We start from the raw sequence: 11,891 nt of genomic DNA on the forward strand, positions 1-11,891 counted from the left end.
GCTACAATGAACATTGTTGTGGTGGTAGTTTTAGTATGGACTTGTTTGTGATCATTTAGGGGAATGCCCAAAAGTGGAATTGCTGTGTAATAGGGGAGCTCTATGTGGAGTCTTTTGAGGAACCTCCAAACTGCTTTCCAAAGTGGATGAACAAGTTTACACTCCCACCAAGAATGCAGTTGGCTTCCCTTCTGGCCACATCCCTTCCAGCATCTGTTGTTGTAAAAATATGAAACGATTCACTAATTTGCGTGTCATCCTTGTGCAGGGACCATGTTAATCTTCTCTGTATGTTTCAATTTTAGTGTATGTGCAGCCAAATTGAGCACAGAACATTTATATATATATATATGTATATATATATATATATATGTAAATTGTAATTGATTTTCTTAAACTAGACAATTCAACAAAAAGTAAGTTCAAAAGAATTGTGTAATTTTAGAACCATTTATTTCTTACATAAGCACACATTTAAGAATAAATTCAAGATTGACATGCCAAAAACAAAATAATTCCAGGTATTTGTTGTTCATGAGATGTGTAGGAGGAGGAATTCAATTATTCTACACAAGGCACCTGTCATAGTGATCATTGCAGCAAATGTTAAGGTTTGTTAAAACTTTTAATGTTTTAAATATGTTTAATTTTGGGATTTGCTTATATATGGCAAAATTAAGACTGTTTGGCATGTCATAAAATTTTTCAATAAAGTATATAATATTTCTAGTAGCAAGTACTAGTAAGTATGTACATTTCAGAGTTTATAGAAACTTTACTAATGAGAAGTAGCAAAGACTGTTTAAAGAAGCAGAGTGAAGAGTTAAGATTTAAAGTACACAGTTTCTGTTAAATCTTTAGGGCTCCCTTATGTTATATGTTAGTGATGAATAAATAATGATATAAGCCACATACAAGTGATGAGATGAACTATAAATAGTAATCTTATTGGGTAAATTTAAAGGCTACTCATACCATTATCCAGTTTTAAATGTACAGGAATACGAGAAAATAGTAAAATCTACTATGTACACTTCAAATACTGAAAACCCTGGTAATTGTTTTGCTTTTTATTTTTAGTAAACATTAATATTTAATTATTTTTTTCTTTATTTATAGCATTTTTTCCTTGTTGTAATATAATTCAACTTTTTGTGAGTCGTGATTAAGAGGAACTTTGAGAATATTATTGGGATAGCCACAACATTTTTCATAGGTGCATGTGAATTTACAAAGAGCAAAACTAAAAACAAAATATTGATTAAAAATTTTATCAAGTAGAGTCTGAATCAGGAGTGTTGATAAATGTCCACACCTAAAATCTTAACCCTAGGCTGAAGTAGTGGTATTACAGAATTGAGGCCACAAAATTGAGAAAATGTGTTTTGTTTTGTTTTGTTTTTGCTTTGGTTTTGTTGGTTGTGGGGCTTGAACTCTGGGTCTTGGGTACTGTCCCTCAGCTCTTCAGCTCATAGCTAGTGTTACCACTTGAGCCACAGCACCACTTTCATCTTTTTCTGCTTATGTCGTGCTGAGGAATGAAATTCAGACCTCATGCATGCAAGTCAAACACTCTACCACTGAGCCACCTTCCCAGCACCTGAGAAACTGTGATTTAAAAAATCATGTGAACAATATTTGCTTTCTGCTTTGGGTTATATAATGAAATATGTAAACATATTTTTATATTTTTGTGAATTGTCATACTTCTAAATTTAACTGCAGCCAATTTAACCTTTTCAAAATCAAGAAATATTTCTGAGAATTTGCTTCTGTGAAGACCGTTTTTGCATTTATAATTTCTTCTTAGTCATTTTTATTTTTTATCAAAATCACTTTATATTTTATGTTGATCAGTTATCATACATCAACTACCTTCAAATGTACATGTAGAGTCTCAATATAGCAGTATGAATATTCTCATATACCTCTTGTTTATCTGTTACACACCTTAAGTATTATGATATTTTTCTCTTTCTTTCATTCTCTCTCATTTCTGCTCTTTCTCTTTCATGCTCCATGTCTGCTACTTAGATTATCTGCTGGTCTACTATTATCCTTCAGGGTCCACTGGTTTTGTGAGAACATGATAGGGACCATCACTTACCCTTGCATTCTTTAAGAGTTATAACACTGACGTGAAATTATTCTTTGCCATTCTAAATGGCAAAACAACAGATCTAGGAATTCCTTTTCACTTTTAGTACTATTATAAATTTTATCTCATACGAATCATTGAGACTGATAAGATACTTTTAGCTTGGGACCTAAAAGTTCTTTTTCTTTTAAAAACAACCTTTTTCTTTTATTATCAGTAAGTAACAAAAACAAAGCTTTCCTATGGAAAGTAGGCTGAAGTTGTTTATAGGGATGAAAAGCAAGTTAATGGGGGCAATATGTACAAAGGATACTCCTCATATAGCACCGATCCTTAGAACAGTTTATCATGTACACTTTGTGATAAGGACAATGTGCTGGGAACTCTAGATTAAATCACTGAACACCTGATATATATTTATATGCACATATATTTATATATGTATACTTATTTATATATGCATATATGTGTATATAGGCCCATATATGTACACATGAATGTTACTATACACACAAATACACACATACGTACACACATGTACACATGCACAAATGGAGAAAGACACATAGATATAGCCAACAAAAGTTTCTCTAGTTGTTGAATATATCTTTGACAGAATGCTTGATAACAAATATGTTGAAGATATATTTGTCTCTAAGAGTACTTTTACCACTCCTCTTATCTCTTACAACTGGTAGGATTAGAGAGATTCGACTTGAAAAATGCAGTACAAGTGATAGCAAGTCACTTGGAAATCTCAATAAGTATAGGTCATATGGTGTCTCCCTGCTCCCCATGGAATGCTTGCTCTTGTAGATATTCTCAACATCCAAAGTAGTAGGACAATATCCTTGTTAAGAATAAAGTTATAAGGCTTTAAATGGCATCCTTCCTTGGGCTCTTTTCCAACAGCCAGCATCAATTCCTAAGCAGATGAGTGACTCCCCAAAAGACTGGAGCACAGGTCAAAATTTAACCAACCCTTGTGAAAAGTTTAAAGTGAGAAATGCCGACTGAGGTCGTGCTGATGTCCTGGCCACGAAAATGAGAAAAAAAAGAAAGTTTTTTTATGTATTAAAATTTGAGAATAATTTGTAACCTGTCAATAAATGTGTAGAACACAATTATACCAACTGACAAAAGATGATGTGTATTTCATTTATGTGCTTTTGGACTTGGAAAGTGTTTTTAAGTGTGTGTACACAAGTAGAATCAGCATGAAACAAGCCAGCATTTCTTCATTTAAGATACAAGGAAAGGATACAGATTGACCCATTTTAACAATGAGATTTGCAAGATACTATTAGAGGGGGGTGGACGGAGGTGTTGGGGATGTGTGAAGGTAAGGAATAGTAGGGGAAAAACAAAGGAGGTGGTAACAATGCTCAATAAGAAATGTACTCATTACCTTACTTATGTAACTGTAACCCCTCTGTACAGTATCTTTACAATAATATATATATTAAAAACATACAAGGAAAACTGTACATATAGCAAATTGTGTGTGTCACTCAATATAAGTAAAGAATTGGTTTTAGGACCACAGGCATACTAAAATTTTGGATGCTCAAATTCTCTATGTAAACACAGTATATTATTTTCATTAGAATCTGCCCACAACCTAGTGCAGTGTAATTTCTGTGAAAATTTTTACTACATGCTATGTTTGTAATGGAAAATAAAATATATTCACTATCAACAGATACAAATTTATTTCAGATAATTTTTGTCTGCATTTTGTGGATGGAATTGCGAGAGCTAATTTGAAAAGCACAAATTTAATCACCAAGAGCTGTCTTCAAGATGTAACAAAGATCTAATACAGCATCATTGAATGGTATGGGACTCTAAGGAGAAGTACTTGAATTGAAACATTATCAGAAAGTGTAAGCAAGCAAAGACTATTTAGAAATGCAGCTGCTAGATTTCTCATGGAGAGCTTTTATAACATTTTGTGAAACACAAGTCAGAACCTCATGGAAGTGTAGACAATTTTCCTTCGCCTTTCTGTCAATCTTGGTCATTATAAACTAGAATAATCCTGTATAAGAAAATGTTTATGAAAAGTGGGGGAAGATGGTGGAGGAGAACCTGGAGGCTAAACAATCCTTCGCATAGAAAGCAGATTTAGTGTTCCAGCGAACAGTACTAGGCTAGAGTATCACACTAAGTGTGCCATCACAGTACAGAGTTTGGCTAGAGAGGGAAAATCCAGGGAAGGCAACAGATCTGAGCAGTTGCTGTAGCCATGGCTGAGGCAGCTTTGGTGGCGGCCATACCCACTCTGCCATACATACAACAGAGAGGGTCCAGGACAAAGGCACCAGACACAGTGGGTGAGCAGATTCAAATCAACACCAGCAACAACTGAAAAGGAGCAAATTAGTTAAACCATCTTAACAGGCCCATATCAAGCATTGAAATAGAAAAAGCAGTAAGAGACCTCCGTTCTTAGAAAAGCCCAGAACCACATGGATTTACAGCAGAATTCTACATGGTTTTCAAAGCAGAGCTCATACCAATACTCCCCCAAATCTTCAATGAAATTGAAAGAGAAAGTTCACAACCTAACTAATTCTATGAAGTCATCATAACCCTCATCCCAAAACCAGGCAGCAACTCATCAAAGAAAGAGAATTATACACCCATTACTTTGATGAACATTGATGCCAAACTTCTCAACAAAATTTTGGCCAAACAATTCAACAATTCATCCAAAAAATTACATACCAAGATCAAATAGGATTCAGTTCAGGGATGCAAAGCTGGTTCAATATACACAAATCAATTAATTAACACCACTTTATGATGAAGTTTCTGGATAAACTAGGAATCCAAGGAATATTCCTCAATAAAATAAAGGCTGCATATGACAAACCTGCAACCAGCATTATACTTAATTGTCAAAAAGTAAAGACATTTCCTCATAACTCAGAAATGAGACAAGGATGTCCACTCTCTCCACTTCTCTTCAGTTTACTATTAGAATGCCTAGCTACAGCAATAAGAAAAGATGGAAACATAAAAGGGATTCAAACAGGGGAAGATGAATTAAAACTCTCCCTCTTTGCAGATGACATGATCTTGTATTTAACGAATCCCATGGATTCCACTCCCAAATTACTCATGCTGATTCAAAACTATGGCAATGTATCAGGGTATAAAATTAACCCTCAAAAATCAATGGCTTTTCTGTATGCCAACAATGAGAAAAGAGTGGCTGAAATCAGAAAAGCAACTCCATTCTTAATAACCCCACAAAAATAGAATAGCAATGAATTAACTTAACCAAAGAAGTAAAGGATCTCCATGATGAAAACTTTAAAAACCTGAAAAAGAAAATCAAAACAGAACTTAGAAAGTGAAAAAACTCCCTTGATCCAGGATTGGAAGGATAAACATCGTGAAAATGGCAATAATTCCCGAGGCTATCTGCAAATTCAATGCAAAACCAATCAATATTTCAATCTCATTCTATAAGGAAATAGAGGATGCAATCCAAAAAGCCATATGGAACGATAAAAGGCAATGAATAGCATCAATAATCCTTAACAGAAAAACCAGTGCTGGAGTAATATCAATACCAGATTTCAAACTCTACTACAAAGCATTAGCAAACAAAGCAGCTTGGTACTGGCACAAGAACAGACCTCAGGACCAATGGAATAGAATTGAAAACCTAGAAATGATCCTATAGACCAATAGGCACCTAATCTTTGATAAAGGAGATAAAAAATAGAATGGAAGAAAGACAGCCTCTTCAGTAAAAGTGCTGGCAAAATTGGTTAATCACTCATAGAAAACTATAGCTAGGTCCTTATCTATCATCCTGTACCGAATCAGAGAAAAATGAAAAGAATACTTAAAAAGGACCAAAAGTTCAGAAGAGATAAACACACACACACACACACACACACACACACACACACACACACACACACACACATACTTACCACTCTGACTCAGGTCAGGTTCCAGACATTGGGTATCAGACTTTCTTGTCCAGACATAAAATACATTCATAATTCCACACATATAGAAACACCAGATCATTCAAAATAATGAGAATATTTGACAGAACCACCCCGCTCTGAGCCATCTACTCCCTGATTTCATTCATTCATATTGATGCATTTTTCATATCATAATTAAAATCTTTTTGTATCTCTCTGATTAGCAGAAAATATGTTATCATATAAGAGAAAATGTAGGTAAAATTACTTTTTGCATATGAAATAATGACATTCCTGAGGATAAAACATGCCTGTTTTTCAGTTTGTTTGCCAAAATGGAACTATTAGACCTTCTGAGTATTTAACTTTAAACCTAAACCTTCAAATTTCACTAGGATTTGAACTGCGTTACTACAACATTAATGTAAAATAAAGAGAAAGAAAATTATGTTTATCACACCTTAATCCCTGAATTGTCTTTATTATAAAAACCATTACATTTATATAACATGATAAACATCCTGAAACAAACTATGAGGTATGGAAACAGAAGAGTCCGTTTTTTGTTTACTGTATGTTGTTATTTATAGTTTGTGATGATTCTGTCTTCTTTACCTTATGCATGGTATATTCATTCTACGTCTTCAGGAAGGTGGGAGTGGGCACAGAGCTTTAGGGAAAGGGTGAAAAAATGAAACAGTGGAGTTCCTTGAACATTGATGAAAGTGAACTATTTAACACATGGGTGGGGAAAGAAGGGAGGGAATGGGAAAATCGGGAACTGAAGACATTTCCTAAAAGGAAATGTACACATTACCTGACTCATGTAATTGTAATACCTCTATAAATCAACTTAATAACAGAGTAAATTTATTTTAAAAAGTCAAACAAAACATTGTTTCTTAGAATCGTACAAGTATGTTTTGTTCACTGGTTTGAGCTGGATGAGTCTATATCTGAAAATAGCTACATTTACATTCATTGGGCGAATTTTTGAGCTACTAGTAGATAAAAGTCAACTATGATTGTATGTTTTTTGAGACTGATTCATTTATTTCTTTAATCTAATTTGTATGATTTCTATCTACCAGTTTTTGAATTGGCTTGTTCCTGTTTTTCAAGGACCTAGTGGTGCATTATTAGTGCTGATTTAAGATTGTTCTAATTTGTTGGTGTACATACTCAAAGCTATAAATTTTCCTGAGTATTGCCTATGTTCTTGTGTCCCAGAGGAGGTAGTATTTTGTCTGTTCACTTCCACTGAATTCCATAAACGTTGGAACTTCCCTCCATATGTCTTCAGAGACTCATTGATGATTTGGCAATGTGTTATTCAGTCTCTGTGAGTTTCAGAATTTTTCGTAATGCTTTTTGATGCTGAGATCTAATTTGGTCCCATTGTCGTCTAACAGGATACAATGAGTAATTTCATGTTTATTTTTGAATTTTCACAGATTTTCTTTCTGATTTAAGATATGATCTATTTTGGAGAACGTTCCATGAGCTGTTAGGTATAGTTTGTCAAACCAGGTATTTGGTTTTGATTTTTTTGCTAGATTTTGACCTGGATGGCCCGTCTAGAGGTAAGAATGATGTGTTCAAGCAACCAACAATGTGTTTGGATGTATGCATATTTTTAGGGCAAGTAGTATTTGTCTGATGAATTTGAGAGATCTAGGATTCAGGGCATTGATATTTAGCATTGTTATATCCCCCTGATTGAGCGTTTCCTTAATCAACATTTAATGTCCTTTCAGTCTCTTTTTACCTTTATACCAATTTTAATTTAAAGTCAATCTTATCTAATATTAATATAACTACTCTGGCCTGTTAATGAGGCCCATTTTTAATTTGTAAAGATGATGTACAGAAGGGATCCAATTACATAAGTCAGATAATGAGCACATTTCTTTTTCAACAGTGTCACCTCTTCCCTCATGTTCACCCAGTTTTTCCCTTTCAACCTCCCTCCCCCCTAAGTTGTATAGTTCATTTACAAGGTAGTGTCTATTGAGTGGCACTGCTATATTTGTTTACCTTTTGTCCCACCATTTCTGTGTTTCCCCTTTACCTTTCCAAACTTATATATAAAACCAAAGGTGCAGAAATTAAAACAAAATAACAGCATCCGAATTCAGATGGAAAAAGCAAAATAATAAAAAAAAAACCTCTCATTATCATTTCTTGGAGATCAATTTGATGAACATTATTTTATATGATAATATTCATATAGTTATTGAGTCTTTGTGATCCTCTCCAAAGGGCATCCTCCTTTGATCTCACTGTATAAATGTTTAGAATCCCATGTAATTTATCATGTCCAAATGTAATGTTTTCTCTTTTACCATCCAAGTGTGTTAAGTTGTAGAATTAGAGGCACATTCTAAGACAACAAATGAGGGAAATCGGGCAACCTATATTTCTTTGAGTCTGACTTTCTTCACTTAATATAGGTTTGTTCAAAGTATTTCCATTTCCTTATGGATGGTATAATATCATTTTTTCTGGGTGAATAGAGTTGCATCAAACTGAAGTGTTTCTTCATGGCAAGGGAAAAAGTTAGCATGTTATATAGAAAGAGAATAGAATGGAAGAAGATATTTACTAGCTAAGCATTAGACCAGGGATTACATAACTAACCCATATTTAGAGATCAAATAAACCCTCAAATAAACAAGAGCCCAATTAATATATGGGATAATGACTTAAAGAGAACTTAGAAGAAAAGTAACAATGACACATAGACATATCTCTCTCCATGAAAAAAATGCAAATCCAAACAACACTGAGATTCTTCTCACCACTGTTACAATGTCATGATGAAAAAACGAACAATCACTGATACTGATAGGGATGTGGTCCAAAGGAAACTCTATTACATTGTTGGTGGAAATGTAATCTTGTTCAACGACTTTGGAAAACACTATGGAGGTTGCTCACAAAACTGAATAGAAAGCTCCCTATGATCCAGCAATTCTACTTATGGGCATTTATCCAATAAAGCAGAAACAAGGCCACACTGAAGCTGCCAGCACCATCATGTTCATTGTTGCATTTTCTGTAGCCAACATATGGAATCAGCCCAGATGCCTCTCACTGCAAAAAGGGATCAAGAATTGTGTGTGTGTGTGTGTGTGTGTGTATGAAATATATATATATATATATATATATATATTCATAGTTATATGTGTACATACACAAATACCTATATATGTATACATATATATGTATATACAGTTGTATATATACATGTATATAGACATATCTGTTTATTATTATTTTCATTTGTCTGTAAGTTAGCATTTTACTTTATTTACCAAACGTGTCTTTAATGATTTTACTTTTTTTTATTTTATTTTTAAAATGTTGTACAGAGGGCTTACAGTTACATGAGTAAGGCAATGAGTATATTACTTGTTGATCATTATTACCACTTCCTTCCTTGTTGTTATCCCACTATCCCTTCATTCCCCCAGCTCCCACATTCCTTTCTCCCCACTCTTCGCAGCATGAAGTGGTAAGGTTCATTTCCAATATAGTCTTATTGGTATCTGTGTTGCAATGGGTCATCCTGTTTCCTTGTTTCAGTGTTTTGTAATTCCCTTTACCCTCCCCAGATTAAACATGTATATACAAGATGCAGGGTATCAAAATCGAGTAAAGTGACAACAGGGGATATTCCATAGAGGAAAGCACATACTAAGGAAACAACAACAACAAAAATGAATAAAATGACGTTGCACATTTACAACAGTAACAATAGATACAGAACTCCTAAACATGTCCCTTATTACCAAGCTAGTTATTGCAATTCTTGTCCTTATCATTTTTGGAACTTCACTAAAATGTTTTGTAGCCTTCCATGTGGACATATATGTTCAATTTTTCCTAAATCTATCTACTCATATGATACCAAGCAGCTCTCTTCTGAAGCCAAAAAGTCAGCCTTCTACAGCTTGGTTCCAAATCACTTGAATTTTTTCTTTGTACTAAGGATGCTGATTAAAGCCCAGTGCTGGTAGATCATTTTATAATTGTAGCAACTCAGGAAGCTGAAATGAGGATCGTGGTTCAAAGCCAGCCTGGGCAGAAAAAGTCCATGAGACTCTTATCTCCAATAAACCACCAGAAAACCAGAAGTGGCGCTATGGCTCAAGTGGTAGAGACCTAGCCTTGAACTGAATAGATGAGGAACAGCGCCCAGGCCCAGAGTTCAAGGCCCACGACCACCACCAGCAACAACAACAACAATAAAGAGAATACTTACTCAAAAGGCAATAGCATTAAGTAGTCTTAAAGATAGGCTGAAGTCTAATATTTTAGTCTTATCTTAAATACCAAGGGCCTTCTATTCTAATGAGCCATGAGCCCTCAGAATGTTGACCATATTTCTTAGTTTATTTACACAATTACTATAAGTATGCATTTTCTCATCTATCTTTCATTTCACCACAAAATCTGTATTTATCCTTTATGACATACTTGAATACCAATGCCTTTGGAAGATATTTATTAATTGGTGTATATTAATTGTACAAAGAAATCTTATTGAAATATTTTACACACTCACATATTGATCTAGGACTTGATTAACCCATTTCTGTCTTTCTCCATTCCCATTGCCCCTTATTTTTCATCTGTTTTCTGTGAATTTCTTTGGGCCATCTCCACACATTGTCAAAATGTATTAAAGTGTTGTTGACTCACCCTCATTGAAAATTATGCAATGCTGAATATAAAAGCAAAAATCTAAGTAAATGGAGACTTATACTTTTTATGTATTGGAGGATACAATTGAGCAAAGATATTAATTGTCCCCACCCCCCCCTTTTTTGGGGGTCATACACGGGGCTTGAAATTTGGGCCTGGGCACTGCTCCTCAGCTCTTCAGCTCAAAGTGAGTGCTCTACCCTTTGAGCAACTGTGCCACTTCTGGTTCTCTGGTAGTTAATTGGGGATAAGAGTCTCACAGACATTCATGTTCCAGCTGCCTTGAAACGCAATCCTCAGATCTCAGCATCCTATCCAGCTAGTATAATAATCGTGAGCTAACAGTGCGAAGCGTCACAGTTTTATTTATAAGTTTATGAAAATTTCTCAAAACACCTGACCATCACTCTTTGACTCATTGACAAAGGAAAATATACTTGAATATATTTCTCTTTCCAATATTAAAGCTGTTAGTGTAAAATTGTTATATTTGTAGAGGAAAGATTATACAGCTCAATGTGTCTGTAGGGCACCAGATTAGAGCCACATAATTATTATCAAGGAATATTTAATAAGAGTGTAAAACCAAACACTTGTGGAGTGACATTCTCTTTAATAAGTGGTGATAGGTTAGACAATATTGTAGAAAATTAAAAAGCGAACATTGACTTAAAATAATTTATGCAAATATTAACTTCAAGCAGGATTTGAAGTTGGCCTATAAAACAAAAAGAGGGATGTAAATGTATAACATTGGAAGATGCCTTGACAATTTTGGAGATGAAGCATACTTAAATTTGGCATTGAAATTATAGGAAAGGAAAACTTGATATAGTAGAACTCAAAAAAGTATAAAGTAATTTAGACTGTGAAAGCTCATATGCAAGTAGTGAATAGAAGTTGGGAGCATGGGACTCATGTATCTCAACCTAACTACTTGGTAGGCTGTGATGTGAGTATTGCTGTTTGATGGCACCCCACAAAATAATGTCCCTGAAAATCTTATCTCTGATTAATCAGCAAAAAAGCCAAAAGTGAGGCATGACTGAAATGGTATATTGTTAACAAATTGCAACTAATCTCAGGGACCCTGTATTCATGTCCCAGGACCATACATACATGTACAAAAC

The 11,891-nt window shown here is 34.4% G+C and overlaps 1 non-coding gene across 1 annotated transcript; it reads right to left on the reverse strand.

Annotated features, from left to right (window-relative positions):
- Positions 1 to 223: 223 nt before the first annotated feature.
- Positions 224 to 329, reverse strand: LOC122096836. Its single transcript, XR_006145413.1, has one exon. It is a non-coding gene; the product is annotated as a U6 spliceosomal RNA (small nuclear RNA).
- Between the last annotated feature and the right edge of the window lie 11,562 nt (positions 330 to 11,891).

This window comes from Dipodomys spectabilis, unplaced genomic scaffold (genome assembly GCF_019054845.1).
Source record: "Dipodomys spectabilis isolate Male_0828 unplaced genomic scaffold, ASM1905484v1 ptg000393l, whole genome shotgun sequence".
Taxonomy (NCBI): domain Eukaryota; kingdom Metazoa; phylum Chordata; class Mammalia; order Rodentia; family Heteromyidae; genus Dipodomys; species Dipodomys spectabilis.